Source organism: Solanum lycopersicum, chromosome 8 (assembly GCF_036512215.1).
Source record: "Solanum lycopersicum chromosome 8, SLM_r2.1".
Classification (NCBI taxonomy): domain Eukaryota; kingdom Viridiplantae; phylum Streptophyta; class Magnoliopsida; order Solanales; family Solanaceae; genus Solanum; species Solanum lycopersicum.
Genome location: NC_090807.1, coordinates 15,368,914 through 15,374,615, shown reverse-complemented (window position 1 = coordinate 15,374,615; position 5,702 = coordinate 15,368,914). Strand labels below are relative to the sequence as shown.

General features: G+C 30.0%; 1 long non-coding RNA gene across 1 annotated transcript; it reads right to left on the bottom strand.

The window, feature by feature from the left end:
• Positions 1 to 223: 223 nt before the first annotated feature.
• On the bottom strand, positions 224 to 5,140 carry LOC104648754 (uncharacterized). Its single transcript, XR_742724.4, has 6 exons — positions 4,390 to 5,140; positions 3,449 to 3,651; positions 1,928 to 2,111; positions 1,665 to 1,724; positions 927 to 1,031; positions 224 to 511 (listed from the first exon to the last, which is right to left on the bottom strand). It is a non-coding gene; the product is annotated as an uncharacterized lncRNA (long non-coding RNA).
• Between the last annotated feature and the right edge of the window lie 562 nt (positions 5,141 to 5,702).

The window sequence follows — 5,702 nt, the reverse complement described above, 5'->3', positions numbered from 1 at the left end:
TAGGAAAAGAAAAGGACAAATACAATGAAAACTTAAGAAAACTTATCAAAAAATGTAATATAGCACGAAAAGATTGAAGTGAGGACACCATATCAGAAAGAAAAATTATGCATTAGGATTTTATCATAGCCAAAAAAAAAAATCTACGCAATGAAATTCATTTTATACAATGATAAACATTCAAAAAAATATTTAAAAAATTTATTGACACAACATTCCCAAATTGTAGTCCACCTTATTTTTTTTTTCTATTAATACTAGATAGAGGTGGCCCGTGCTACCGTTGGAAATTTTTTGTTACTTGGATCTAAACATATAGAAATGTATGAGCTGGCTAAATGTTTATATGGACATAGATAGATACATAGAGATCGCTAGATATTGTAAATATAGTTGACAATGTTTAATTTGTTTTTATGGTTGTATTATTTAGATATTTACATCCTATTATATTTACATAATGCTTCCTTTTGACTGCTTTTCAAAGTTGGGCAACTCTAGATAAAATTACCTATGAAAGAAGAGGAAAAATGAATTTAGTACAACTTAAAAGTGATTGGATTATTTAAGAAACAATTTAGTATAGTAAATGGATCACTTCATCAACAATTCTAAAATTTGTTAATGAATGGAGTATTTCATAATTAAAGACAGCATGTGAGATGAAAATATGTATAATCATTTTGGGTTGTACCTATGAAATTTGAAGAAGTAGACAACAAATTTTTACGCCATCAACATTGGAAGGTATCAATTATTGGAGAAATAGAATGACAAATGAATATAGTTTGGTTAATTAGAGTTAGATCAGGATTCTAATTAACAAGCAATACTTTTAAGGGTATTAAAACTACATAAACGACTGAATGTGTATTTGCATTCGATGGTAGTATGAATCAAGTACAAATAAGTTGTGAAGAGAATACCTTTCAGTCTTTCTCCATCTAAAGAAGCTGCAATTGCCTTCATCGTGTCTCCTAATTTTGTTCTTTTTATTTGTGTCCCTTCAGGAGACACGAAGTTAAATATTGCTGAAAAATTTCAGTAATCACAACATTACCAGCTACCTTTGCACAAGAACGATTCCTTAAGTAAAGACTTGGTATATCCTGCAACTAAGTATGTCCAGCCATATAATCCAAATAGTTACCATAACTATGCCATGATAGTAGAATATTTGGGTTCAGCTAAATGTGATACTCATAACATATCAATCAATCGATCAACTATTCGATAAAACTTGTAAACTCCAAGGGCATGTCTAGTTATATTACTTAAATCTTAATGAAAATAAAGAGAACAAACTTAAGTGATGATTTAGTCCAATATGAAATATGTTTTAAATGATAAAAATGATGAAAAATGGTTTGCTAATTACTCTCTTTGAATGGTTATAACATATTGTTTCATAATATATTGAATTATATGTTATATATCGTATAACTTTTTATCTGTGCATAATGTCATACATCTTCAATGTGAAGAAAAAATTTTCACGCAAACTCATTATGGTATGATTATTCAACAGAACTGAATGACTAGTTATAATCTATAAACTGAAGATAAAATAGATGGTATATAGCTACAAACATAAAGTTGGTTTGTTGAGTTTTTCTATCAAATATTGATTGATTTACATGGTTAGACAGTAAAATTGTACTTACTGATAATCAATGATGATGAAATTTTGAATTTTGCTTCCATTTGAATCTTACGATGGAGGGCTACGAGGGAAAAACATCATGCAGTTAGTGAGGAGTTGTTAATAAGTTAGAATAGCTACGGAAAATGGGTAATATGTGTGCCAAGTATAGTATAAAAAAATGTTGAGTGATACCGAACTCAAAGCATATAGCTTAATAGTCGAAACTGTGTAATGATGTAACTTTTAGTGTATTGGTGACAAAAATGGTGGTTCGGGGGTAACCTCTTCTATTGTTTCAACAATTGTGCCCCGATCGATCGTCCAAGTGAAATCATGAACACGAGTTCCATATGCCATTGTTGATTCTTGGACATGTCCATCGACACCAAGTGTCTTTGGAACGGAACAAACTCTTTTCATAATGTGTGATATTTGTACCGTTCTTAAAAATTCGCAGTTGAGTTTCCTATCAGATAATTAATAGAGTTAGTAATATATAACAAAAAAGAAATAACGAATAGTTGGTATAGGCTTTCAAAAGTTTGAATTTAAAAAAAGAAATATATTTCTCATATATATATATATATATATATATATATGATTTAAAGCACATGATCAGGGTTCTTTGAGGTATCTTTTGTAAGGCAAAGCATATCATCATATATTTAAAATTATAGTCACCCTTAAATCATATCTAATCAAGATGTTAATTATTTCAAGTGGTAGTTACTTAAGGAGGAATGACTTAAATGTAGAAAGAAAAAGAGATGAAGAGAGAGCCATTGTATTTGTATGTTAGACACTATGTTCTACATCAACATTGCATATCTATCACAACTCCAATAATAAAAAAGGCAGATGTGTTTAACAGAGCAATGTCCTTAATAAAAAGAGTGTCTTTTAACTTCTCTTCCTTTTCCACATGAATTTACACAAGCATAACATCACTAATTCTTATATTGAAAAAAAGATTGTTAGTGTTTTCGAATAAATTTGAATCAAGTAAATCAGATAGATTTCATGAGGTAAGTAACTTAGTTTATTCTAATGTATAATAACCTCTAATCCATTAGAACTTGCTAGTTTTTATTTTTCTTTTGATCATACAAAAAAGCAAGTCTAAAAAAATATACTTTCAAAAAAGAATGTTATGTGTACACTACATCTACCTCTAAAAAACTGTAGAATCAAAACGTGTGTGGTTAGATTAAACAAATTATTAACAAAATTTAACTCGCATACATATAAAATGCATTAACTTTATAAGCATCATTATAATAAACGCCAAGTAAAGTAGAAACATTAACCTAAAATTTCTATGTTTTAACAGGATCTGGAAGAGAAAATAAATCAATACAAAGCTAATTATATTAACTCTCTCAAACAAAAGGATAGAATAGTCCTAAACAAGGCTAAAGCAGATTAAATGATTCATCACAAAATCGTTGGTAGTTTCTGAAGAAAAAAAATAGAAAGAAAAAGTCAACTTGAGGGGGATGGAAATACCATATTCTTTCACACCAAGTTAGAGGAATAAGGAATATATTACATATCCATAGAGTCAATGTGAATGATAAGTGGATTGAAGGGGTTGATAACATATGACAAGCTACAGTGTATTCCTGTCAAGATCTTTTCAGCAAAAGAAACAACAATATTGCTGGCCCTGAAGTTTTCAACACCTTGTTCTGGGACATTATTGGCGCTGATATGGTTTAATTAGTGAAGGTTGTGTTCAATGGAAAGCAAATGCCTATGTTTTAACCAGTACTGGCCTAGTTCTAACACCTAAAGTTGACTTACCTCAATCTTTTCCTGAGTTTGAGACCTATCAGCCTCAATAATCTTTCCCAGAAAACTGTTCCTAAAGTGATGAATGATTGACTTTCCAATCTTCTGTCTGCTATCATATCTCTGAAAAAAATTACTCAAATTAATTTATATATGGACACTTTCATCTAGTTGTTGTTGATATTGCCATCACGAAGTTACTGTCTGATCAATATCTGAAAAGTCAAAAGATCATTTAATTAAAGCTTCTTTGTATTGAGAACAATAAATCGTACATTATTATTTCGTAAATTTATTTCTGAAAAGACTCGTGAGCTGGGAAAGAACATTGATATAAGATTTATCTGATTTTTGTAATGTATATAGCATCCAATATTATACTGGCCAAGTTTTGATATAACCAAAGTGAGATATACAAGTCTGAAGATATATGATTTACTAGGAGGTGGGTAGATTTTGAGCCAACGCAAATGTTGAAGAATTTTTTAAAAACATATTACATACCATGAAATATATGCTAGAAATAGGATAGAGGTGAAACGTTTTCAGTTAGTAAAGTCTACAAGGAGGACTATGAAATGCGACCTTAGAGAATGTTAATGAGTTGAAAACAAATTTAGAGAAGTAAGATATGCAGAAGCGAGGTTCAAGATGTATCTATTTTTATATGAGATAATTTCTTAGATGGTAGCTTCTTTTAATCTACTAAAAAATCACAAAATGAGGACATGTTTCATAATATACAGAGAATTGAGCTTCAATGATCCTAGATGTAAAAAGGTTGTTTAACCTTTCTACTTCTTAGCAATAAAAAGAGAATGAAATTGAAAGTTAGTGAATGGAGTTAGATTAGAGCCGACAAAAATCAAACTAAAAATGGTATACTACGTAATCGTTTGACGACAAGATGATATGTATGAGTGAATGATTATTTGAAGTCCAATAGAAAATACCTCTTCATCTTGTAATGCCATTAGTTGATATTTCTTGTTTCTCTCTTTTTTGGTTAGGGAAGGGCCTTAATCTATAAGCTAGACTTTATAAGTCTACTCATGTGTAGCCATGGTGATTTTTATTGATAGTAAATCGTTTTGTCATAAAAAAGATTGTTGGATGGATCCTCCGACCCCAATATGTCTGGCCCTTTATCTTACCTTAAATGCAGAAACATAAGCCCACATCATAACCAGAGGAAGAATGACATGAAGTAAAGGGATATAACTAATTCTAGTAGATGTGGCTGGAGATTCTTAACTTCACACTACAAATGAAAATAATTTCAAAACGTCAATGGAAAAATAGGAAGAAACTTAATGCTAAACCCACATAGAAAAGGCGAGACAACGAAACTTGAAGCTTTAAATCATCATCAACAAAAAATTATTGAAATAAAAGACAAATTTGGAGACATCGGCATTAGATGTTTATTGACGAAAGATAAATACCTAACAACTTCATTACAAATTCCGCTAGGTATAGACAAAAGCGACTCGAAAAAATCAACATTTTGAGATGTATTCTAAGCCATTCTAATCCCGCTCAATCAGAATAAAAAAAGATCGAAGAATAAAATAAAATTTGCACCTGTAAATTATCTACTAAGCAAATAAATAGATCAAAGCAAAGTTATAGAAAAACATATCAACCAATAACTTCAGTAAATTTTGTACATTCAAAGCAAACCTATAGTCAAAAGTGACAGTTGGAGAAATTCCAAAAACTCAAAATTTGGAGACATCTCATAGAAAATTTTGTAGATTCGGAGCAAAGCTATAGACAAAAGCGACTCGAAAAAATCAACATTTTGAGATGTATTCTAAGCCATTCTAATCCCGCTCAATCAGAATAAAAAAAGATCGAAGAATAAAATAAAATTTGCACCTGTAAATTATCTACTAAGCAAATAAATAGATCAAAGCAAAGTTATAGAAAAACATATCAACCAATAACTTCAGTAAATTTTGTATATTCAAAGCAAACCTATAGTCAAAAGTGACAGTTGGAGAAATTCCAAAAACTCAAAATTATTTTATCAAATTACTGCATGCAAGAAACTAAACAAAAATCTTAAATAGGAATTACTGAGAACAAGGCAAACAAATTCACCTAACGGAAATTGGAAGTACAACGATTTAAATTATTGGGGCTTTCAAAGCACTAGGAATATCGAACATAAATAATAAACCAAAGTGAAAAAAGAAGAAAATTTTAACACACCAAGATCAAATTGGTCAAATGAAGATAAAATGGAGAAACATTTCCAAAA